General features: G+C 37.0%; 1 long non-coding RNA gene across 4 annotated transcripts in view; it reads left to right on the forward strand.

Moving 5' to 3' along the window:
* LOC120303075 overlaps nt 1-27,018 on the forward strand; it is a 158,647-nt gene that overhangs the window by 68,177 nt on the left and 63,452 nt on the right. For all 4 annotated transcript variants that reach the window (XR_005555346.1, XR_005555344.1, XR_005555345.1 and 1 more), the window contains one exon: nt 23,821-23,916. This is a non-coding gene — a long non-coding RNA (uncharacterized LOC120303075). The remainder of the gene's footprint in view (nt 1-23,820; nt 23,917-27,018) is intronic.

Below are 27,018 nucleotides of genomic sequence, written 5' to 3' on the forward strand. Positions count from 1 at the left end.
AGATTGCAGTTTCAGAGGGCTCTGGGTATAGCGGATTATCTGGAATCTTTTCAGTTAGGTTTAGACTGGGATAGTAGAAAGATAGCAGTGACAGCATCTCAGTCATCTGTGGTGGAACTGAGATAATGTGGTATAACTGTCTTATCCCAAAAATGCTTTTTCATGAGGCAACTGGACCTTCTTATTCTACAACTGTCTTAGTTCTCCATTATTGGCTTTCAATGCTTTCAATTGTAGTATTCTTCAGGGCTGACTACTGTTTTAGTAGCCAGTTCCCATCATAATTAATGTAAGGGAGAAGTAGACTTGGTATCCCAACTCTTGCCCTTTTTGTTTAACATTTACATGAAGCTGTTGGGTAAGACCATCCATCAACATGCAAACCTGAAAAAAGTTACAACTGCTTTAAGAAATCCATGAGTCTGTTAAAGTAGTATATTTTTTTTCAACTCTGGAGGAAAGCCTGAAAAACATTTGGCTGTTTTGAAAAACATCAGAGAAATGATATGTTGTGTAAGAGGCAAAACACTTCTGTCACATTTTTTTTTAAAATTTGCACAGCCATACTATTTTCTCCTCCTCCTCCTCCTCCTCCTCCTCCTCCTCCTCCTCCTCCTCCTTCTAATAGCTCTGGAATTGTGTTTGTTGCTATGTTTTGTATGCATGATGTAACTATATGTGTAATGAAATTATCATAAACCTGGGGTGGCTTATAAACTTGTTTGTTTCTGAATGAAGTGCATAATCACAAAATTCTAAGTTTGAGAGTCAAAAGAGGTGTATTCATCTATCTTGGAAAATGAGTACTGGCCACAAATCAGATTCTATTACTAACACATTCACTATTCAATATTATTTTCTGGAATCCTTGTTTACATTCTTGTTTAAAATGCAACCCCAAAACTGCTTTCTACTTTTAGGAAATGTAATTTATGAGTTCTTAAATGACACTTAAATGTAATTTATGAGTTCTTAAATGGCATTCCCAATTTGTTCTCCTAAAACAGAAGCTGGTTTCGTAAGACCTAAATGATCTTGGACAGGTGTCTCAATCCTCTTTTGTCTGCAAATTAGCTTCTTTGAAGATGCAATGACTGGTAATGAAAAACAGCTTCTTTTCACTTCTGATGATAAGGAGTGATATTTTGCCCTAACTCAAAAAAATACATTTGGAATGTATTTTTTTGAGTTAGGGCAAAATAGCACTCCTTATCTTCAAAAGTGAAAAGAAGCTGTTTTTCATAGTAAAGTTCAGTTTACCTCTTATTTTATTTATGTTAGAGTTACTATAGATGTTGTTATATTTATTTTTGCTGATGCTTTAATAACATCAAAAAGAACATTTAAGGAAAACTATTGAAAAGTCATGTTACTTAACTGAGTATTCAGAGGTACAGCTTCCTGTCTGTGGAATATCATAGGATTTTCTTTCAATAATGAACTAAATTCCCCTCATTTTCCTTCTGCTACTGTCTGCTGTTCTGCATCTGGTGGTAGCATTGGCTGATTTGTTTGGGCTCAGAACCTAAGAAGCAGAGGAACAGAAATTGTATTAATAGGTAATTCCTGGGCTGAACTCTATATTGGAAGACAAAGAAAAGATCCCAGGTTGGTTCCATACCATTGCCCCAAAACAGTAGCCCTTAGTATATACAGTATCAACAGCAATTAAGAAGGGAATCTTTACAATTACCTTAAAAAATAGATTTCTAAATATGTTGCTTAACAGTTTAAAATTGCAGTGCAACTTATAACAACCACAACAACAACAACAACGACAACAACAACAATACTATCAGGGAGATGAGCACATATACATTTAATAAATGCATAAATAAGTAGGTATCTAAGTATTCCATAAGGTTTACATACTAAGTTTACAGTTTTTAACTTATGCTCATTTGCTATTAGATAAGGGTTTTGTAAGCAACTTCTCTTTAGCCTCAAAAAGTGAATTGTATGACTTTTAGCCCAAGAAAGATACTGCTTAATTTTCCTGTTGCTTCACAAAACATTGAAAATTACAGAATGGAGAAGAAGCTTCACTGAAGGTGTTGCGTCCTTCGCGAAATGGCAATGACACGAGAAGCAGTTGTAGTTCTCAGGAACTTCTTTATTTCTGTTCAGCATACTGGTTACAAGACGCCGACAACGCCCAAATCTCCCGGCCTCTTTTATAGGCCATTCCCGGGCCAATCTGCAACATTTGGCGCGCCAGCACCCGCACATGTGCGCACGTGCTGGCGACAGCCAGTCTGATCCCGGGCAGCTTGCACCTGCCCAGGACCGTTGCAATGCCCCGAGCCTGCTTCCACAGGCTCCGGACATAACACCCCTTCCCCCCTGGCTAAGACTATGATCATACAATAATAACATACAACCTAATGCGAGCGTGGTGCCCATACTACCTAGTGCCAGTTATTTCCTCTGCTTCTATCATTCCCAGTGTTCTATTTTCCTATGTGTACAGGAATGTTCTTTGTTAACTCTGTTTTGCCAGTAGAGTTACAAAATCTTCTAAATACTTAGGAGATCTTCTGGCTCTCTGTGACCTCCTGACTTCTGGGTACCTGCCAAGTACCCCTTGACTGAGGGGTGATGCATACCTGTCCCCCCTGTTACACCCTGGTGATTCCCAAGGACTGTGCTCCAATGCCTGGCCTGCTTGCTTGCCCACCGGGCTCGTCAGGCCAGGGCTTCTTTCTCTGTTTGACCTGGTTGTCCTGCCTAGCTGCAGGCTCTCTGGCCCTCTTAAGTGACTGTCACTATTGGGCGATCCAGTAGAACCTCCCAGGTCCGTCCAAGACCGGTCAGGAGGTTGTCTTTCCCCTTGTTCCCGTTCTGTCCCCGGGCTTGTAGGGTTTTCAGTGCTGTCCCAAAACTCAGTTGTCCCCTGAGTGAAGTCAGAGGTGTTGTAGTCGGGATTTGGTTCCTCGACCACCTCTCTGTATGCTTGCCCCCTTCTAGGGACAGGGATAGTGTCGGGCAAACTAGAGGGAATGTGTGCCAGCTCTCTTGCAGGGTGTGATTTGTTTGGATGCTCCCGGATATCCTCCCTGACTGGAGTACTGAGTGATGCGGGTGAGTAGTGATTATGCCCCCGGGGTGACTCCCTGGCTGGAGTAGGCACTGGTGCCTGAGTTCTAGTTGGGCTCCGTGAATTCCTGTTTGGAGCACTCGCAGAACTTTGGAATGGGCTGTCTGTAGCCTCCTCGTTAATGATGGGCAGCAGCCCGTACTCTTCCCTTTGCCCTAAAGGGTCCCCCTCCCCCCCTGGAAAAGACCCAGGAGTCTCAGTGGGAAGGTCCCGTCTAGTGCGGAGCTGGTCGATGTGTCGTCGCAGGACACGACCGTTGTCCAGAGACACCTCGTAAGACAGAGGACCTGTGACTCTGGATACAGTGGCGGGGATCCATGAATGGCCAGGCCCATAGTTACGAGTCCAAACCGGGGCACCCACAAGCAGTTGTCTAGGTGGCCTGGGGTGTGTGAGTGTGGAAAGAAGTCTGTCCGGATGCAACCGGTCAAGCTTGGTGGTCAGTTTGCGCCCCCAACGTAGTTCAGCTGGGCTCCTCCCGGTAGAAGTGGACGGTGTAGTGCGATAAGAAAGGAGGAAGTCAGCCAACCTGTGATGCCAGTCTCCATAGGTAATTTTCTTCAAGGCGTCCTTGGTGATGCGAACCATGCGTTCAGCCATACCGTTGGTGGACGGGTGGAAAGGCGCAGAGGTGGCATGACGAATCATGTTGGCCTGTAAGAAAGCTTGGAATTCGGAAGAAGTGAATTGAGGGCCGTTGTCAGACACGAGGACGTCTGGAAACCCGTGTGCAGCAAAAATCCCCCTCAGTACTTGAATAGTCTTTGCAGTGGTGGTGGAAGAGACAGGTACAACCTCAAGCCATTTTGAATGGCTATCAACTAGGACCAAGAAGAATTGACCCTGAAAAGGCCCAGCGTAGTCAATGTGCACCCTAGACCATGGAGACTGTGTTTCCTCCCATCTATGTACAGGAGCTTGGGGCATTTCAGGGCGCGAGCGTTGACAAAGGTGGCATGCATGCACCTTAGCTTCAATGTCTCTATCTAACCCAGGCCACCACAAATGGCTGCGCGCAAGCGCCTTCATGCGTACAATGCCAGGATGACCCTCGTGGAGGGAACCTAAGACCCTAGTCCTCATTGAGGTAGGAATGACAACTCTGCTTCCCCAAAGCAGACAACCCTGGAAGGTGGACAATTCGTTCCTTTTGGACCAGAAACTCTGAAACTCAGTGCCAGGACAGCTCTCTGGCCATCCAGATAAAACCCAAGAAAGGACACGTGAAAGTGTGAGATCTGTGGCTGATTCAGCAGCCACATCCCTGGCATCTAAACGAGACTCAGGCAAGGCCTGAATGGAGAGGATATTGATAGTTGGTGCAGGGTCAGCTTCTATTACCGGCAGGGGTAATCTACTGAGGCCGTCAGCATGGCCCATTTCCTTCCCCGTTTGTGAAGTAAGGAGAAATCATAGGCAGACAGAAAGATAGACCATCTCAGCATTCTGGGGGAGATGATCTGGGGAGTTTGTTTATGTGTGGTAAACAGTCCCAACAAAGGCTTATGGTCAGTGAAGACCGTGAAATGCCTGCCATATAGGAAATCATGGAATTTTTTGATTCCAGCAACAACAGCTAAAGCCTCCCTGTCTATTTGAGCATAATTTCGCTCAGCAGAAGACAAGGTTCTGGACTAATATGCAACAGGAACCTGAGTTCCATCTGATCTGAGGTGGCTTAGTACGGCTCCCACCCCATAAGGAGAAGCATCACAAGCGATGCACACAGGAAAGGATTCATTGAAATGTGCAAGCACACTGTTAGAAGTGAGTAAGGCCTTGACCTCACTGAAACTTGCTTCGTGTTTTTGTGACCACTGCCACACTGCCTGTTTGTCCAGAAGCCTGTGAAGAGGCTCGGCTACACTAGCCTTGTTTGGGAGGAAGGAGTTATAGAAATTCAGAAGGCCCAGAAAAGCCTGTAGTTCGGCCTTGGACTTTGGCCTAGGGGCATTCATAATGGTTTTCAGTTTGGATTCAGCAGGGTGAATACCGGTAGCATCGATTTTGAATCCCAGAAAATCTGTAGAAGGCACCCCAATTTTACATTTGTCCTTCTTAAGTTTGAGGCCCGTTTTCCTGAACCTCAGCAGAACAGCCCTTAATCTCTCAGCTAAGTTGTGTGTAGAGTCCCCTGCAATTAGGATATCATCAAAATAGGGGCAAACCCCTGGTATACCCCGTAATGTGTTTTCCATTATGCTTTGGAAAATTCCAGGAGCGACATTTACTCCGAATTGTAATCTCTTTACCTTAAATGTCCCCCTATGGGTCGCAATGGTCTGAGCTACGGCAGCAGCATCATCAACAGGCAGCTGTTGATACGCCTGAGCTAGGTCAAGCTTTGCAAAAATGCGCCCCCCCTTGAGGGAGGCCAGGATATGACTGACCACAGGGACAGGATAGGCATGTTGCTGCAATGCCTTATTCAGAGTGCATTTGTAATCTGCACAGATGCGAATGTCCCCATTTGCCTTAAGAGGCGTGACAATGGGGGTCTCCCAAGGACTGGAGTCGACAGGCTCTAAGACTCCTTGCTGAATCAATTTGTCTAATTCAGTGTCAATTTTACCCTTTAAAGCAAAAGGAACCCTTCTTGCTTTGATTCTAATAGGGGTGACAGTGGGGTCTAACTTCAGTGACACAGGGGGTCCTTTGTACGTGCCCAGCTAGGGGCTGAAAACATCTGCAAATTCTTTGCAGACTTCAAGTAGGTCAAGTGTTTGCAAACTATTGAGCCCTGTGACATGTATTCCCAAGGCCTCAAACCAATCGTGTCCTATGAGACTCGTTCATTCCCCCCCTACTACTACTACATCTAGTGGACCTTCAAAATCCTTATACTGTACGTTAAGGGTGGCCTCCCCCTTAACACACACTCTGGAGTTTTGAAAGTCCATTAACACAATGTTGGAAGGTCTCAGCTTGGCCTGAAATCCGCTGCCAGAACAAATCTTCCTAAATGTGTGCATGGAAATGATCGAGAGTGCAGACCCCGTATCCAGTTCCATAGCCAATGGAATCCCTTGTAGCTTCACTTTAAGTGACAGCTTTTTCTTGATGGGCTTGTGTGTGCCTGTCTTGTAAATGCTTCTTCGCGAAGCACAGAACCCCACCGTTTTGGCTGGGAACCCTGGTACCTTTCAGGTGCAATTCTTCCTGAGGTTGTACCTTCTGACGGCTCAGACACACAGCTGCAATGTGTCCCTGCTTTCCGCATGCTCTACAGATAGCGGAGCGGAATCTACAGTCGTTCCTCTTGTGGCGACCTCCACAACTGAGGCACTTGGGGAGAGCTGAAGAGCTTCCTTTCTGTTTCCCTTCTTTCATGGGGTAGAGACGGTCTACTTCACCGTCAGGATCCTCCTCTGGGTTCCTTTGGGCTCCTTCCTGGTGCACGGACGCAGCCTCTGGAGTGCTTCTGATCGGCCTCATGTTCTTGATGGCACCGCCCGCTGCCTCTTCTGCAGTAACCTCTCTCAAGGCATCTTGGAATGATAAGTCTTCTTTAGCAAAAAGTCTCTGCTGTAATTCTCTATGCCCAGTCCACATACAAATCTGTCTCTCAGCCGTTCTTCTAGATCCTTGAACTCGCAGTGTTTAGTGGCTTTCCTCAGCGCAGCAATTTATTCTTTGGCTGATTCTCCGGGTCGCTGATCCCTCTGTTCGAAGGTGTGGTGCCAAGCGATGACGGACAGCTTGGGCTAGAAGTGTTCCTTGAGTAGTTTTTTGAGATCTGTGTAGTTAACAGATTCTAGAGGTACAGGTGCTGCTATGTTTTCAGCGATTTCGAATGCGTCTTGACCGCAAACGCACAGCAGGGTGGCGGCCTTCAAACTATCTTCTCTCACTTGGTTGACTTTAAGATAGTTTTCCACCCTGGCTACGTAAGACTCCCATCTTTCCGGATGCGAGACGTCGAATTCTGAAAATCTTCCTACTTTTGCCATTTTTGTAGAAAAGGAAGGGTCTATCAGCCAGCCTACCCCCGATGCTCGCTGGATTGGCGGGTAGCTGCCGAGTCAACGCCGTTCCTACCGCTCAGGACTCTCTTGGGTAAGCTTACACCTGTCTTCGGTCGATGTAAGGCAATCCCACCTTCGTCGCCAGTGTTGCATCCTTCGCGAAATGGCAATGACACGAGAAGCAGTTGTAGTTCTCAGGAACTTCTTTATTTCTGTTCAGCATACTGATTACAAGACGCCGACAATGCCCAAATCTCCCGGCCTCTTTTATAGGCCATTCCCGGGCCAATCTGCAACATTTGACGCGCCAGCACCCACGCATGCGCGCACGTGCTGGCGACAGCCAGTCTGATCCCGGGCAGCTTGCACCTGCCCAGGACTGTTACAATGCCCCGAGCCTGCTTCCACAGGCTCAGGACATAACAGAAGGCAGGATCCCCTCTTCTGATTTTATTTGAACTGTGATTATGATGACTAAGGTTTCAGAGTTAAAAGAAATATTAATTTAACAAAATAATGAGCCTAATCCATTAGTTGCTCTTCCTGCAAAGTTCCTGATCAGGAAGGTTATTTAAAAACAACTTTTAACATTACAACAATGAACCCCTATCCTCTTTGATTATCCCTCATACAATGCTCCACGCTACTACCGCATGTCTATCCTGTGGCTATTCCATGACACTGACACATTATGCTTTTGTGTGACATACCACATATTAAAGTAACAACTCCAATCATGACTACCATCAAGGAGTAAATTCATTGTCCTTATCATAGCAAAAATCCCATAATCATTGGGGCCTCCTGGCTCTTTTGTTAGAAAATTTGTTATTCACATTTAAGTAAATAATTATGGTTGCAAGAAGAAAAAAAGCAGCACACAGACATCAGCTGGCGTACACAAATAAATTATCAGTGGCAGCAACAGTGAGGAGATAGGGACATCAGAGATAGGAACAGCAGATGGAAGATATGGAGCCAAAGGGTGCTCCCCAAAACTTCAGAACAGCAAGTACAGAGTACTCATTCTTAATGAAAAGCATAATACTTAAGGTTCAAAAATTCACCTGTATTAAACTGCCCCTATCAGTATCAGGAAACCACCAGTTAAATTAGCAATACAAGGAAATTAGGTTAGGAAGGTTTCTATAAATTATTTTTTGCTGCACTATTCATTGTTTTCCCACTTTGGATTCTTTATTTTTTTTCTCTAGGTACCATTATCTACCACCATTATATTTCAGAAATAATAATCACAGCTATCCTCTACAGCATCCCAAAGAAAATAGCAATAACTATTATGTACTGAGAATGGACAAATATACTGACACTGATCAGTGAAGATTCTCAGTTTTTGGGAAGTTGAATCATGGCAATTGGAAATCTTTTCTTGTTGGTTTGAAATGTTTTGCTGCTTACCCAAGGCCGAAGAAGCTAATTTGATAAGCAGTGAAATGTTTCAAATCAACAAGAAGTGCAATTGCTGTGACTCAACTTCCAAACATGCTGGCACCGGGTTCAGGTGAAAACTCATGGATTATATTAATATTTTAAAGAATATTAGTATACTGTAAATATTGTGGTCAACTTCATTCGTTATGTTTCTACATTTATATCCAACTACCACTATTACTACAGAAAGCTACTTGGCTGCTATTGTTTTACTATTTATGTCAGTAAGGGAAGATATAATAATTTTATTTCATCATATTATATTATTGTTGAGGATCACTGTTAAACTCCACACAAATAGTTTTTATAAAAAAAACAATGGCACAAGTTAACCTAATTATCTTATGCCATCCAGAGCCAGGATGAACTAAGTTTCAATGAATTTTGTAAGAAGTTACAATGTTTGAATTCCTAATAAAAGGCTGTTATTTAGTCATTTTTAAAGGGAGAATGATTGTGGTAACAATATGGAAATAAGGTCCCACTATAGTCCCTTGCCAATTGTTTCTATCCTTTCCTCTTGGTCTGGCGAAGAGGGGCATGCTCCGAATGCCATGGGCTAAGGGGTATCAGCTGGTGGGACCCAAGAAGGGGGGCCTTTTCTACAAGGTACCCAGTCTGTCAAACATCATTCCACCTGAGGTTAGGTTACCCCGGGCCCTGACTCTGCTGGACTTGGTTTTGTGCCTAGACCTGGGGCCTCAGAATTGTGATGGAGCCCATCTCTTGGCTTTCTTGATAGCTATTTTATGATGCTTAGCTGCTATGTGTTTTTATTTTATAATACATATTGTATTTGTTCTTATTTTATTATAAGCAGCTCAGAGTCATGTATATGAAATGAATGGTTACATAAAATAAAATAAATAAATAGAACATTAATTTATTTTTTAAAAAATTAATTTAAAATTAAAAAAAATATTTTTAAATATAAATTTTATTCAAATACAAATAATACAAACATAATACATATAAGTCTAAATAAAAAACAATACAAAAAATACAAATATTACAGTGCACCCAATCCCTGGAGACTATTTTTATTACTTACATGTCTTCTCATATAACAAGTAACATATACAATATATTTCAATTGTGCCCTTATCCCCTCCAAAACAGCATATATTCCTGAATAGGGTTATTCCCTTTGCCTTCCACCAATGCTGTTTTTATAAAATCCTCCCATATTTCATTATAATTATTACTTTAATCATCCTTTTTTTTAAATTTAATTTTTGTTGTTAATTCATCATTTATTGCCATATTCCATATTTCATTATACCACTCATTCCTTTGAATAACCCAATTCCGTCTGTAATATTTAACCATCACTAATCTAGCTGCCATTATCAAATTTACAATCAATTCCTTTTTTGCTTCATTTATATCTTGTTTTTCCACTAGTAACAGTAATGCAATCCTCGGTGACATCTCTAAATTTACATTCAAAAGTTCTCTAATTTCCCTAAACACCATGTCCCATATCTGTGTGCTATCACAATCCCACCACATATATTTATATGTTCCAATCTCTTTCTTGCATGTCCAGCAAATATTTGTATATTTAGCATCTATTTGATTTAATTTACGTGGTGTTAGATACCACCTCTATATCAATTTATATCCATTTTCCTTAACTCTAACTGACATATTCTTATATACTCTTCTATTCCAAATATTTTTCCAATCTTTATCGTTTATTTCTCCTAAATCTGTTTCCCAAATTAATTTTAAAATTTTTGCCTGATCTTCTGGTTCAGTTAATATTCTATATATTTTCCCAATTTTTCCTTTACCTATATAGTCTTCCTTTACCTCACTTTCTTTTATAATCATTTCAAATTTTGTTAACTGTCTATCTTTCACCTCGAATTTTTCTTCCATTTTTATCTATTTCTCTAAATGTATTAAATTCAACCAATTTAATTTAATATCTGATAAAACATTCTTTAATTGTATTATATTCTTTATCTTGTTCCTCCAGTAATTCCATTTATATATCTGATTTTTTTTATTTACTAATCCATTCTTTCAATTCAATCTTAGGGAATTTCTCCATTTCCACCACTGGTGTTAAAGGAGAAATTCCTGGCATTAACCGGTATCTCCATTTATTATATAGTTCTATCAAATTTTTTAAAAAGGGATTTTGAATCCTCTTAATAATTTTTTAATATCCTTTTTAAACCAATATGTTTCTATAGGATCACCTATTTCCCTTAATTCCTTCAACTCTATATCGCTCCATAACAAATCTCTATTTAATGCTATAATATCTGGGATCATCTTTAAAAAAATAATTTTAATTAAAAAATGTAACAGCTGAGTTTTGAAAAAGAATGTGCAACTGAATCGTGGTATAATTCATTATATCATCTAGAAAGCTGTCAGACATTCCTTTGGTATTTGAAAGTTGACTAAAAAATTTCTGATTTCAGTTTACTTGATATAAAAACACTTATTAAATCCCTCATCCTCTTCCATTTTTTTTCTTTTCTCCTCTTGTCATAAAGTTAAATTAAATTCTGTTTTACACTTACTGACAGAACACTAATGATAGGCCAAATTTATATTTTTACCTTTATTGACATTTTTTTAAAAATTGTCTCAACCTCTCCACAATACTGTAATCATACAGATAGTGAGTGATTACTTTCAAATGATTTGAGCCTAATCTGATCATAGAAAAATAGGTGAATGTGAAAAACAATGTTTATTTTTCTTAATTTAGAAAAAGCAGGTAATTGTGTGCCTTATTTTGTTTTTACGTGATAAATAGAAGTCAAAAAGCATCTTAAAAATAATGAGGAGTAAATAAATTTTATTTATTTTTAAATACATATATAAATTAAATATATAAATAAATACATTTTATTTATTTACTTATTAAATATCTTATAATCTGATCCAATTCCAAAAGACATTGGATGGTAAACAACATCAACAAAAACAAAAATCTAATAATAAATATGTATTCTCCATTGTGTGCCTGGTTTCTTTCTTATAATCCCTTCCTCTTCAATCTCTCTGGTCTGTGATGGGGGAGAAAAAATGCATCAAACACAGAACTGATTGCTTAAAGAGATTGTTTAAACAATCTTTCTCTACTACAAAAGGGGGAAAATTGGGTCAGGCACAGGAGAGGTTTGCTAAACAAGCAGTCTCTTTAGGCAATATCAACCATGCCTGAACTATTTTTTTCTCCCTTCACCCCCAGAACAGAGCAAAGAGTTTGGAAAAGAAGGAATTAAAAGAGAGTAAGCAGGCACATAATGAGCATTATGCAAACAGCCAGCACTAGTTCATTCCTTTGATATATAATCTCCATTGTGTGCCTGCTTACTCTTTTGTAACCCCTTTCTCTCCAATTTCTCCCTTCTGTAAGGAGGGGAAAAAGAAAAAAAAATGGGTCAAGCAAAGGAAAACATGTACTAATTGATTGTAATGGCAAACATATGACCAACTGAGACACATTGCAAAGATCATAAATGTGCACCTTGGTCACAAAGTTATTTTTCCAGGATCACTGAAACTTTGTACACTCACTTCATCAGGCAGTTATTAAATGTACCTGAACAAAGCAAAAAATAGAGCAAACAAATGAATCTGTGTATCTTGCAAAATTTTATTGTAGATGATAAAAAAAATAGATGAAGACATTTTAAGTTGTGCAAATATTGGTAGAAAAATAGTAGCATGGGGTCAGGTACAAAATCATGAAAATGGGTTTTTATAAGAACATGCTTTTTCCAACTTTCTTCTATGGAAGTGAGAATTTGATATGTTGAGAGAAACAAAAAAAGTTGAATATGGTGGGAATGGGTTATATGAGTATACATGATAAAACAAGAAGAGATAGGGCAAGAATGAATGTATGTGGATTGAATACAAAAGGAAATTACCTGTCCGAAAGAAGATGTTGAGATAGTTTGGTCATACAGAGAAATTTCAGAGCAAATAGATGTAGGAAGAGTGAATTGATTGAAGAGAAAAAGAAGACAACCAAGCCATGCCTGGATAGATTTGATGAGATCCTCAGAAAGAGAGATGTAAGAATGCAATATAAATATGTCATTTCTGACATCTGGACAAGTAAGCTGTTCAGGCAAATACTCTTGTTTTAGAAGTGGCTTCTCTATTCAGACCTTTTCCTCTCTAACAGACCTAACAAAAGAGGAGGTGGAGTTGCATTATATATAAAAGATCACTATGTCTCTACAGAAATACATAAAACCAAGGATGAAAACCACCTAGAATCCATATGGGTCAATATAAAAGGAAAAAAGATTGATATTGCGACCATGTTTCCCCAAAAGCAAGACCTACTCTGAAAATAAGCCCTAGCTTGATTTTTGGGGGGTGGACCAAATATAAGACCTACCCCAAAAATAAGCCCTAGTTTTGGGGTGAGGCGCAAGCCTAAAAATCAAGCTGGGGTGGGGAGGTGGAAGTGCCCCACATGCTCTGCACCCACTTATCAGGCCTCCCATCAATCGACACCTGCCTCTCCTCACCAGCCCATTTCTTCTGCAGCATCCCCAGATGGCATTTCGCAGTCAGAGGCCTTTCCAGAAGGCCTCTGCAGCTGAGAACTGAGCTATGGATTCAATCTGTAGCTCGGTTCTCAGCTGCAGAGGCTTTCAGGAAAGGCCTCTGACTTCGAAATGCAGGCTGGAGCTCCATTCTCAGCTGCAGAATGAAGCTGCTCCTTTAGCCACAGAAGAAGTGGGCCGGCTGGGCAGGGCTGCTGCCGCAAGGTGAATGGAAAAGACACCCCCTGAAAATAAGACCTGGTGCCTCTTTTGGAGGCAAAAATAAATAAATAAGACCAGGTCTTATTTTCAGGGAAACACGGAATAGGCATATACTACAGGCCATCCAACCAAGCAGAAGAAATAGATGAACTCTTTGTTAATCAATTAACAAATGTATTTCGGAGACATACCAAACTAGTAATGGGAGACTTTAACTACCCTGATATCAGCTGGGAGAGAAACAATGCAGCAAGTGGGAGATCGAACAGATTCCTATCCAACTTAGCTGACAACTTTGTCATCCAAAAGGTAGAGAAGGGAACTAGAGGAAAAGCTAATTCTTACTAATAGAGAAGAAGTGATAGAGTTGAAGTTGCCGGAACCTTGGGTGAGAGTGACCGTGTCATATTGGAATTCAATATAATGCAAACACCAGCAATAGAATATAATCCAACCAGTGCATTAAACTTTAGAAGAGCTGATTTTAACAAACTCAGAGAGAGGCTAAGCAAAATTCCATGGATGAAAATCCTAAAGGGGAAAACAACTCAAGAAGCCTGGGAAACTGAAAAATATGATCACTAAAGCCCAGTCCAACACAATACCACTGAAAAAGAAAAACAAGGAATCCAAGAAGAAATCAGCATGGTTGCACAAAGATCTCTCCAATAAATTGAAAGACAAAATAAGTACAAAAATGGAAAGAGGGACACATAACTAAGGCAGAATATCAACAGATAACCCAAATCTGCAAAGATGAAGTCAGGAAAGCAAAAGTTCAGAATGAACAAAGACCTGCAAAAAAAATTACAGATAATAAAAAACTTTTTTCCAACATATAAATAACAAGAAAAAAAGTCAAGGAAACAATTGGTCCATTAAAAAGAGAAGATGGCAAGGATGTATGCCATCCATCTAGTAAACTCATAAGATTCGTTTTTCGTGCCACGCACATGTATACATAATCCAAATTAGACTATGTTGTTTCTCTGTGTCATATATGTGGGTATATGTATAATTCTGTATTTATTTAGTTTTGTCATATTTATGTAGTGTATATTGGAGGTGACGTTTGAGAGCTATATGCAACAAAATTTCATTTTAATGTATGCCAATTAATGTACATTCAAAGTGACAATAAAGGTTCTATTCTATTCTATTCTATTCTATTCTATTCTATTCTATTCTATTCTATTCTATTCTATTCTATTCTATTCTGTAACAGGCAGTAGAGAGAAAACAGAGCTGCTTAACTCATTCTTTGCATCAGTCTTCATGTTAAAAAAAACTACAGCACAACTTACCAAAAACATAACTGTAAAAGACAGACTAGAAATACAAATTAAAATAAGCAAGAAAATGGCAAGAGAACACCTGTGCAATCTTGATGAATATAAATCACCAGGACCTGATGGATTACACCCCAGAATTCAGAAGGAGCTGGCAGATTTATCTCAGAACTATTGTACTGTATCTTTAAAAAATCCTGGAGCATCAGGAAACTGCCAGAAGATTGGAAAAGAGTTGATGTGGTTCCCATTTTCAAAAAAGGAAAATAAACAAACAGACCCAGGAAACTACAGACCAATCAGCCTATCATCGATACCTGGGAAGATCCTGAAAAAATAAAAAATAAAAACAGATCTGTGAATACTAGAAACAAAGTTATAATTAGTAGCCAGCATGGGTTTGTTAAAAACATATCTTGCCAAACCAATCTTATTTCATTCTTTGACAAAGTGATTAAATTAGTAGACCAGCGAAATGCTGTGGACTTGGTATATCTAGACTTCAGCAAGGCATTCAACAAATAAACCACAACCTACTAATTGGTAAACTAGAAAAATGTGGGATAGACAGCATCACCATCAGATGGATTTGTAACTGGCTGACAAACCATACTCAACTAGTAGTCCTTAATGGTACTACATCTGCATGGAGGGAAGCAAGCAGTGGGGTATCATAAGATTCCATTGCAGCCACCAAGCTCTATTCCAGTGTTTCTCAACCTTGGCCATTTTAAGATATGTGGCCTTCAACTCCCAGAATTCCCTAGCCAGCCATGCTGGCTGGGGAATTTTGAGAGTTGAAGTCCACACATCTTAAAATGGCCAAGGTTGAGAAACACTGCAGTCTATTCTGATAGCCTATTCAGCAGTGAAATAGCTACAGCAAAAAAAAAAAAACCCCTCTGCTTTTGTTGTATTCATGTATATTGTAACTATTCCTTAGAAAGACACTCTTAAATTTACAAATGGTGGTTTATAAAGAAATATGGTCTTCATGGGTACAGTAGAATCAGGATGTTCTCAAGGTGAGGAATGTTGTAAATGTAAAGCAGCAACTTAGGCAGGTGGTTTCAACGTTCTTCTACTGTGCTCTTTGCATGAGTTTCCATTATATTGATTCACAAAATCACTTTCAAAATTCTGGAGGACTGTGATCCTATGAAAACTACTAAAATGCATGCAAGAAAATAAGACCAATCCCCACACAGCAAAGTCTCCTTAAATGCAAGGTTGAAACATTGTACTCTCATCATTTTAAATAAAATACATGTACCCGCCAGGTCACTAAATAAAATTGATTACAAAGTCTTTTCAGACCCTTAATCCCTATTTACCTGGTGGGAATAATTCTTTTTGAATATTAAAAGGCCGAAAAGGAATCAAGATGAGAAAAGTATCAGAAGGCACTGTAATGTTTACTTCTAATTGTACTGCCCTCCAATAATCTGACTCCTCTAAATACTATAGAAGCCATGGAAATCACTTTTAAATGTTTTTGTACTTTGTATCCTTATTTTGTCTTAATTTGTTAAAACATTTTATACTTATCCTATCAGTGGCATTGGCCTCTTTTTCTTTCTAAATAGCTCAAGGGGCACATTCCAAGCTACAGGTCCTATTCTTCAAAACCAGGTCAATTGCCAGTAAAACATGTATTATTTGGGTTTTAGCCTTCTATGAAAATGCTGATCCAATATGTATTGTAGAGGCATGGCTGAGAGTAAAGGTTGGAAGTTCATTTGGTAAGGTCACTGCTGATCAATGGAAGTTGGGGAATTGGAGCTGCTGTGATTTATAGGAATTCCATTTTGCTGACCAGGTGCTCCATCCAATAGTCAACTAATTTTCAGTGCAGGCTGCTGTGTTTTGATAGCTGGGACAATGCAAGGATACTGCTGGAATATCATCCCTGTTGCTACATAACCATCTGCATTTCTGAGTTAGCCAAAGTAATATTAGGTGGGGTCTAGGATTTATGCTAACTTTCTTCTTCTGTGGGGATCTCATTGTTGACACTAAGGTAGCCCATGAAATATTCTTGAATGTTTTGTTTCCTCCACGACATCTGATTTCTCCTAACTGATATCAGCACCCACATTTAATCTGATATTGTGGAGATAGGGAGCATACTCTTTCTTGTCACAGAAGCAAATCAACTACAAGGTAACAAAGACTGTATTAATATGAATAAATGGAAGAAACCTTGTGATGAATTAAGCAGAGCTACAGGACTATTTGGGATTTTGTGTCGCAGCAATGCATGCAACACATGCTAGATTCTTTTCTGTCTCCAATTCATCCATGCAGAATCAGCTGGCATTCCTTTTCTCTGCCGTTTAGCATTCTTGTACCAAAATCTTGGAGAGAGGAAGCTGGAATAGTGGATGGCTTGCTATGGGCAACCATGATTATTTGTGGATAAAGCTGATCAGATCTTCATTGATCTCAGTTCCAGTGTTACGAAGATCATCGTGATGTAATCCTTGAATAAGCCTAAAAAGGGTGTGGCTGCTTTAAGATGCTTTTTGACTTCTATTTATCATGTAAAAACAAAACAAAGCACACAATTCCATTGAAATAACTGGATTTTTGTTTTGAGTTCATTATAAATATTTTAAAAGTTGATGGATAATGTTTTTTATTTCTTATAATTATTTATTCTAAGTAAACATAAAAGTACAGGTAGTCCTTGACTTATGACCATAATTGAGTGCAAAATTTCTGTTGTTAAGTGAGACATTTATTAAGTGAATTTTGCTTCATTTTACAACATTTCTTGCTTCAGTTGTTAAGTGAATCACTGCAGGTGATCAATTAGTAACCCAGTTGTTAAGTGAATCTGGCTTCCCCATTGACTTTGCTTGGGACAGAGCAAGGGTCATAAATATGAACCACTTGACAAGCATCTGAATTTTGATCACATGATCATGGGGATGCTGGAAACAACTGTGAAAAATGGTCATAAGTCACTTTTTTCAGTGCTACTATAACTTTGAACCGTCACTAAGGAAACTGTTGTAAGTCGAGAACTCTCTGTAGTATATATGAACTTCACAGCTATGTAGGAAAATGGTAAAATCCAAGCTTCTTAAAACCCTCCAGGGAAAAAACCACTGTGATCAGTCCAGAAAGAAAAATTTGGTTAGAAAATGTCTTTTGATTTGGGGGAAAAAAATCAATGTTGTGTGAAATTCTGGAGCTGCTGATTTAATTAACTTTTTATATAGATGCATATGGAAAGTATTCTTTCCTTGCTGCAAATATCTGATCCTTGCTTTTTTTTCTTTTTTAAAGGATTACTTTTTAATTCCAAAATTAATTGGCCAATAAACATTAAAACATTTTAAATAAAAAATTCTTTGCTTTTACATTATATAATATAAACATAAGCTCAGGGTAGACGTTTCATAGTATACTGTGATTCCAAGAAATTTAGTGTCTTTCTTTATGTCTCTTAAAATTGTAGAATATTCTTAGATTTAGAACTGAGAATCTTTCTTCGAACGATGGAGCTAGCTTGTACTTTTCTTTCTTCAAATTAGATGTTAGTTTTAGGGTAATACTCAAAGATGGTAAAATGAATAATTTTTGTACTTTTTTGTTATTCAATTTTAACATTGCACAGGTGATTTCCCCTCCCCCATCCAGAGTTATTCATATTATGCATGTGGGAGAAAAATGTTAGAAGAATAGTGGTTGAAGTAAGATTTGAACAAAGGTGTTGTGTTTCAAAGCATACATTTACACTGAGTTCATACTATGATGTAGATTACATACAATGATGTAGAATCCCTTGGGATAGAAAATTTTACAAATAAATAAATAGATCTATGTTTCATAAAAGACATCATTTGCATGGCAATTATACAGACCGCACTTGCAACAACTTTGAACCCATCTTATTTACTTCAATAGTGGCTCATCTTGGCTCACTAGCTGGACTGAAATTCTATTTTTTCAACCTTTGGATGTAATCTTTATTCACTAAAATGGAAATATATGCACTTTTTAAATTGAGAAGTAGAAAATAAGATTATCTGTGCATGCTACTAACTGTTTATAGAGCTTTTGGTCTCCTATTATAAGTGGGAAAGTTTTAAAAAAAAGATGAGCTCAACTTGAAATAACCTCTAAATTTACTTTTTTAAGCCTATGGAAACATTCTAGTTAATGTTAGAAGGCTCTGAAACTATCAAGGATATTAACTACACTTCTTAGTGAAATCAAACAAAGTAGGCTCTACTATGCACAAGCAGATTTTCCTATAAGATTCACATTTTCATATATGTTTGCATCATGCATTTTAAAGAGTTATTTCTATATAAATATGTTGTTAGTGATAGTGCTGCTCAAAAGAGAAAAAAGTGTCATCTGTCTAAAAAGGCAAGCAAAATGCTCAAATATATAAGAAGGAACTCAGTTTGTTATTTTAAAAAATTGGTTTTAGAATAAGCAAAGTATTGTTAAGTAAAAATTTCTATCTGATATTGGAATTTGCTGTTAGATTCCATTGACCTGTTTTTAGTATTTCAATTAAAATAAATATTCAATTAATGTTAGATAAGTCAACACTGAATGAGGAATATATTTGTAGAAATTTCTGGTATTTTGCTTTTTAATCTTTCACTGAATTTTCATTTTCACCTAAAAATATTAATAGTTTTGTTTTCTCCATATCTGCCAATCATCTAATCATTTAAAGCCATTTCCATGCTTGTGGGGTAAGCTGGCTTTCCTCCTCTTTTTTTTTTTTTTTTTTTGTTAGTTCATCAATACCGATCTGATCTGAAGCTGAGCTGTGTAATAATAAGCCTTTCACCAGCCAGACTTGACACTTGCCTTGTAATTAAGGCCTTGATGGTTGTGTTGATGGCAAATGAAAGAAAATGGCTTTGTTCTCCATTCCGAGGCTTGATTGCTGGGTTCTCATTCTCACCTGAATTCGACCCATTCTGCATTGTGCACATGATTGCTAGAGTGTGAGTAATTGCAGCACTGGCAGTTGACATTTTCACGAAGCACACATGGTAGTGCTCCAGAGGGAATTTGTAGAATTTATAGCTGGGGAAGCTCATCAAAGATGGATTTAGGAAATGCCTGTGTGAAAAATGGGAGCCCAACCAAATATCAGAGCTTTTCTTTTGACATTTGCCTTTTATATAAAGATCGCTTTCCACAACTTGCTTTGTCTTCCGGTGGCAGTCTCTAAAGCCGGAATGAGGATTGCGAAGAGTTAATGGTTTCATTAGGGCTAAAATTTCTAGTGGGGTTTTCTTGACTTACGAAGAGTAGAAGGGAAGAGAGATCTGCTCACTTTGTGATTTAAGGCCTGAAATGATGTGTAGCTGAGTAAAGAGCTCTCGTTTCTATGAGAACTTTTGCAAGGAAAGGGTTGTAAAATTTAAGGGAGCTTCATTTTCTTAGCCTTTATATTCCTCCTCTTAATAACAGCTAAAAATATTACCAATGGAAGAAATAAAACAAACAAATGAAAACAAAAAAACATCTACAGAGATTCTTTGGACAGTTTGTAAGCAAAACAAGATTGTTAGACGAGACGGGCATCATAGCTTTTTCACATGTTGTATAAAATCTTATAAATAACTTTTGAACAGAGAAATATTTTAAAAGATTCTAGCAGATTTTGTAAAGTATGCACCTATTCATGATATGATACATTCTGCTTTGGTGGATCACATCATCTTGATTTGATTAGAAATATGTGACTAATTTATCCAGCATTCCTTTTTCCCCATATCTAATGACATATATTCATATTTTTGTCAAGCTACAAAAATATACATACCCAAAATACATATTCTCTGAAACATTCTTAGTGAACCATCTAAAGTTCTTATATTTCAGTATTTTCTTATCGTGACATAGCCTACATCACTGCTTGATTCAGGTTTTTGTAAGGTTTATTGATCAGTCACTGATGAAATTAAAAACGTTGCATTCTTTGAATCGCTATAGGGAGCTGTGCTATTTAAAATGTAATACGCACTATGGATCCTTACAGCATATTTCATACTAAAAGGATGTTTTTAAATGTGGACTTGTTTCATTTAATGTCTTAAATGAATTCTCAACTCAGTGTTAATACATGATTTAAATTATGGCTAATGCAAAGGATCAAGTTTTTACTTTGTTGATTTTCAGCTTTATTTTAGGCATATAATTTTACTTGAATTTTCTATGGAATACAAAAAAGCAAATTTAAAAAAATCAGTACAGTCAGAATAAAAAAAAATATTATGTAACCACTTTGACAATGTGCCAGGTATGTGACTCCATTTTTAGGCATAACCCTATAGTATTTCCTACATAAAAGGTTGCAAGAAATTATTGAAAGATGTTGCAAAGTATAATTTAGTCACATGATGCTTATTCAAATGATAAAGTTATGTTCAGGGACAGTTTTAAAAAGCAGTTAAGTTCTTTTTGGCGTGGAGAAATTAAGGACAACTAAGGGTATTAATGCTAAATATTTTATTGCCAGTCAAAGTGTTAAACCTTTTTGTATTACTGCAATTTTGATTGGCTAAAATAGCAAAATAGTAATAAGTAAAATCTCTTGATTACAGAATTTGTTCCAGATGCATTAGCATCTATATCTCCAAAATTACAATGTGCTTTGTATAATTCAAAGTGTACGATATGTTTTTATAAACAAAGAGCATTTTAATAAAAGGTATTAAAGAATAAAGCATAAAAATAAGGAGCGAATTTATATATTACTAAAACTCTCATGTCTGTAACCTGTAACTGAGTGAAATGGTGCATCATAGAGTCAGCGTTTTTTGAACCAAGGTACCTCAGATGGGCTAATTTACAGAATGCAGTCATAATCTAGGGATCATGACTTACATTTGGGATTGATATTTGTCAAATTTTGACTGCTTCAGTGCTGCTGTGCTATGATACTAGGTAACATCATCACTAGCACTGATGATGTTATCTAGTTTGGTTAATGAAATGTCTACAAGAAAACAAGGAAGTTGCTACCCAGGTGTTTAGTAGACCGGTCTTGTCCTAGTTCTATGGAGGCTGGGTTGACTAGCTCCATTTTTAGCTACTGGAGATCAGGTAGACCATTCTCACCCTAGCTTTCTGAAGGCTGGAGGGACTGTCCCAGCACTGGCTGCTGGTGGTCAGCTGTGGTCAATCCAGCAGAAGTTACTCTCATTACCACTGTTTTTGTTTTTTTTTTTGCCCTTGCCATTGTGTTTCTCTGTTTAGGTAGAGAAATATCTGTGAAATGATGCAGTAGGTTACAGGTTGTCTAGTATTTGTTATTTGCAAGAATTCTGAATCGAGAGTTGGAATATGGTATTTTAACTGATCAATTCCACAAAATGGTTTTTTCCCCCATATATATTGGCCATCCAGAGAATGTTTAAAAATGGTTGGCTGTGAACCTCACTATGTCATGTATTAACACTGAGTTGAGAATTCATTTAAGACATTAAATGAAACAAGTCCACATTTAAAAACATCCTTTTAGTATGAAATATGCTGTAAGGATCCATAGTGCGTATTACATTTTAAATAGCACAGCTCCCTATAGCGATTCAAAGAATGCAACGTTTTTAATTTCATCAGTGACTGATCAATAAACCTTACAAGGTCAAGAAAAGCCAAGGGTAATGTCTTCCCCTTTTCTCAGTTTTTCTCCACAACCATCTGAGAGTGGCATCAGTGGTGCTATACCTTTGACAAAGCCACATTATTGGTACTAATTTTCACAATGTCACATAGGTGCTGGTCGAAGATCCATTCAGATTTTCATTGTGTGTGATAGGAAGCAAATTGGACAATAGTTAGAACAATCTGCCGGATCCTCTTTATTCTTGAAAAAGATGCTTGTGGCCCAGTCAGCAGACACGTTTCCAGAGCCCACAATAGCAGTGAAGAAATTTGTTAGCCATTTGGCTGCTTTGCCACTAAGTTCCTCCAGTTTTCAAATGTCTAGTGCTTTTGAATCCCTCATTCCATGGGTAGCTTTGGTAACCTCTTTCTTCTTGATGTTAGTACTTGTATTTGATGAAAATAGACTTCTACTGATGGTACTTAAAAGCTGATGGTCATCAAATAGTTCCCTTGCATCCATTTAGTGACAACCATACATCCCCTCCATTTTTTTTTTTACATGTAATGGGTTGAAATTTGTCATTTTGTATTTCCTTTTCTTTTTTTCCCTTTTTTCTTTTCTTTTCTTTTATTGTTAACTTCCTCATTAATAACCTTGTACTCTGCTCTGGGAAGTGAGGGGGGGAGGGTTGAGGGTGGGTGGGTGGGTGAGTGGGTGGGTAAGGATTATATAGATATGGTAGTTTACGAGAGACGTGCTGCTTGGGCATTGAAATCTTTAATTTCAGTCTATCTGTATCATCGTATATAAATTAAATATTTAAAGGCATATTACATTGATTTGTACAACACAATTATGAAACTAAAAATGTTTTGCAACGTTGTTATCATTAATCATTGTAACTGGATGGGGGTGAGGTATTCCTATGAATACTTCAGGTCCCTCAAAGCTCTTAAGATATCTTACATTCCCTTATGGTACATGGACATTATTTTTTCCTATGTAACTTTTTTTGGGGGGGAATAGATAATTACTAAAGTATGGAAATTTGCTCCAGTCAAATTTAGTTTTCTGGTCTGAAAAGAACATACATACAGTATTATTTCTACATGAAATTTTAATTCAGTTTTTTTTCTTTAACTCATATAAAATCCTAAATATCATCCTCCAAATCCAGACTCAGGTTTTTGAAGCAACAATATTCACTAAATAGTTTCTATGTTGTTTGTCAATTTGAATATAAACTAATGCCCCTTTATTGGCTAGAAACATTCATTATATTATATTTTATAAGAGCAATATAATAATTTCATTCTATCTGTACATTAATTTCTTGTAAAACTGCAGAAGACTACAAAAAATAGTCATAACATGGACACATTTGAATATTAAAAGAAATATATGTGTACTGCAGTAGATTTACAAATCATGGAGAATTGAATATAAGAGTTTGTTTTTTTCCCCACTTATTCAGCTGTTTTAGACTCCATGTTTCTATTTTAGAAAAAATGACCATCTCTATAGATTCTAGCTATATTGTGGATCTTTGTAGCAGTTTTGCTACTACAAGCATTGATATAAGAATGTATGCTATTTGTATTCTGAAAAAAATGATGAATATTTATTCTATTATTTATTCATGAATTTATTATTTGTTTTTTACCTTCAGAAAATGAATTTGGAGAAAAACTGGTGAATTCAACGCAGTGAGAGGCTTGGAAAACAGACTGGACCAAAGAACAAGTATATTACTGAACAATTTCAGGTACAATTGAACAATATACTATTGAGAATTTATTGACAAAAATCAATAATACCTTTGCTCTTTTTTTATTTTGCTACTCTTGGTAGCCCCTGTGACTTTATGTGGCTGTTTCTAAGATGCAGCATTCGTAAAATGAAAGTTCACATTATAAAGATTAAAGTATTATCAAAGTACAGTATGTGCATATATCACTTCTGTTGATGCAATTATATAAACAGCACAAAGGACTATCAATTCCAAAATAGTGTTAACTTACCATAGCATTTTCTCAATGTAAAAATGAAAATTGTGAGGAAATATCAAGCAGATATATATGCAGATTTCAGGATTTCTTTTACAATATGGATGTGTTCTCACATACACATGTTCACATGCATAAAAAATTAGTTGTATTTCTTTCTGTAGTGAGTGTACTTTTCTAGTAGCTCTAGAAAGTACAGGTTAATTTGTGTGGGTTTATGACACTCAACAATCTAAGAATAGAAATGAAGTGCATAATTGTGCTAGGAAATTTGTTTTTGTAAGGTACTCCTTATTTATATTGCCACTTTGAGACAAAGTTTCTGAAAGAATTGCTACATCATTTTGCCGGAAGCTAAATTATATAGTACCTGATTTGTAATCTTGTAGAGGAGGGCAGAAAGATATCTAGTAAATTGTTTCATATATTCTTGTATATATTAAAAAATAGGATACAGGTTGCATCTAATTGCCTCAGATGTGACCTAGCAATGCGTTCTTGCAATCTGTCATTATTAACGGTATCTAATCTATACCTGCAACAAGGAATAATGTTCATTTTTATAAAGTCCGTTTTGTTGTTTTCACTCTAATAAATGTTGGAGTTGTTTCCACCACTCCCTCGGGTGATAGAGATCCGAATTACATAATTCTTTACCCAGTAACCTTAATTTTTTTGAGAAAAAGGTAAAATATAAATGCAATAACAAAACTATACATTTGTTATTTTTTTACAGAAGTGTTCTTTATGGGACATATTACTGATTGATTTCTCCCTGTTTAGAGAATGAACTATACATTTTGAAATGTATCAGTTTAAAACAATTAGATCAAGTTAAAATGACTTCAATTTCTAACATCACTGATCATTCACAATGTGAACATTTTTCAGTATTTAAGAAATATGTTTTTAGAAAACTTTAGGCAAGCCTCAACTTTCATTGTCATAGATTACAACTACAAAAATTGTGGCCTTGTCAATATCTACCTCTGTGGTCAGTACAATGTTTCTACAATTTAATATTTAACTAGCTATGGTATAATCTTTCTCTGAAGTAGCAGTTGCCTGATTATTTCATCTGTGCTAAATTTTGTGCCTAGAACGTACAATGTCCGTGAGCCCTTCAACTTCTTGTCTGCATTGGGTTAGACCTTCGTATTGACATACAGTAACTTGCTTTTTTAATATAAAATATTGAGCAGCAGAGTCAAGCACTATTGTCTTTTGCTTTCAACAATAGTTTTGTAGTTCACTTTTTTATTTCCAGCCATATAAGGAATATTAGCAGCATGTTTGAGGAGGCTGAAGTTTTTACCAGCAATATTAATTTCACTTTCTATTTACTGTAGTTTAGCATTTCTCATGATATGTTCTGTACATATGTTAATGTACATAAGTAGGCAATATACTGTGCACACATCCTTCTCAATCTTGAACAATTTAGTCATTGCATATTTCTTCTAACAATTGTGTCCTGGTCATTTTGAAATTATTCAATGGGCAAGTGAGATGGCCTGGAACACTCAGGCTTTTAATTTGCTTTAATCTGCATAATCAAAAGCCTTTGTAAAATCAAAAAGGCAAACTTTTCTGGAACTTGTTTTTCCTATTCATTTTATATTAGCCATATCATCATGGATGTCTCTGCCTTTTAATCAGCTCGTATATCAACAGTTCTCATGCATTTTTGAAATCTGGGTTGCAAAATCTTGACTATTATTTAAAAAATATAAAAGATAAATACAAGGGTTCAGTAGTTAGAGCAATCTTTATTACTATTCTGATTCTGATCGGAATGTAATTTATTTTTTTTAGTCCATTGGCCACTGCTACTTTTCTGTAACTAATTAGAAACCACATATGCCACTTAACTTCGTCATCTTGTAAGTTTTTAATTATTTCTGCGGTCATCAATTCTTGCAGCTAAGTTGTTAGCAATCTTTTCTTAGGGCCTGTTTAATTTCACCTGCCAGAAAGTCTGGCTCTAGTTCAGTGATCAAACCTTTGTATAAATCACTGATTCTAAGATCTTTTTCATACAGATCTTCCATATATTGGTATCATCTGTTTCTATCTCTTCTAGTAATTATTGCCTTTTCTGTTTTTTTGTCATGCCTATCTGTCTAAAAAGGTTCCCTTGGTTTCTTTGCCCTTAAATAAATATATTGTCCCTCCATTTGATGGCTTTCCTCAGTTTCTTAGTATTGCTTATTTAAATATATCACATTTCTTCTTGCTCTTCTTTGGCATTCAGCATTCAATTGCACAGTATCATCTTTTTCTTTCCACATTTCTTTAGCAATTTTCACCTTCTCAACCAATTTTGCATTTTTTTTCTAATTCTATCATTTGATAGTATTTTTCTTTACTTCCTTTTTTAAACAATATTTTATTGTTTTTTATAATTACAAATGCTTAATATTTTATCAGCAACATATTGTCTGGGTTCCAATATTTAGCTTACCTATACATGTTAAACTCTTTTCTCTCTACCTCATTTTTCTAGCCATTGATAAAATGTATCCCATATGCTAAAGTATTGTGAATCTTCTTTCCCTTTTATTTTCAATGTAAGTCTGTCCATTTCTGCACAGTCCAAAATTTTCTTGATTATCTCTTCCTGCGCTGGTAATTCTTCATCTTGAGAAAATACAATTCTCGCTGCAGTTAGTACATGTAACATTACATATACACATTCTTTCTCATAGTTTCCTACAATTACACCTAACAAAAATAATTCTGGCTTAAAATCTACATGTTTTTTATCATTTTCTCTAACTTTACTTTTTTAATGATACCATGAATTTTAGTCCTTAAGCTATTATATTTGTGAACTATAATTAATTACAGCCTTTCATTAT

The sequence above is a fragment of the Crotalus tigris genome, unplaced genomic scaffold (genome assembly GCF_016545835.1).
Source record: "Crotalus tigris isolate CLP2741 ecotype Arizona unplaced genomic scaffold, ASM1654583v1 scf7180000024456.194487, whole genome shotgun sequence".
In the NCBI taxonomy this organism is placed as follows: Eukaryota; Metazoa; Chordata; class Lepidosauria; order Squamata; family Viperidae; genus Crotalus; species Crotalus tigris.